This window comes from Puntigrus tetrazona, chromosome 18, assembly GCF_018831695.1.
Source record: "Puntigrus tetrazona isolate hp1 chromosome 18, ASM1883169v1, whole genome shotgun sequence".
NCBI classification, from domain to species: domain Eukaryota; kingdom Metazoa; phylum Chordata; class Actinopteri; order Cypriniformes; family Cyprinidae; genus Puntigrus; species Puntigrus tetrazona.
The window spans coordinates 16,119,319-16,119,605 of NC_056716.1; positions in this window are offsets into that span (position 1 = coordinate 16,119,319).

Here is a 287-nt window from a genome sequence, read left to right on the forward strand (position 1 = left end):
AGTGCTGCATCCCTCTGCAAGATATCTCACTATTTTTGACTTTTCTGAGCCTGTCAAGTCCTTTTGACCCATTTTGCCAAAGGAAAGAAAGTTGCCTAATAATTATGCACACCTGATATAGGGTGTTGATGTCATTAGACCACACCCCTTCTCATTACTGAGATGCACATCACCTAATATGCTTAATTGGTAGTAGGCTTTCGAGCCTATACAGCTTGAAGTAGGACAACATGCATAAAGAGGATGATGTGGTCAAAATACTCATTTGCCTAATAATTCTGCACTCC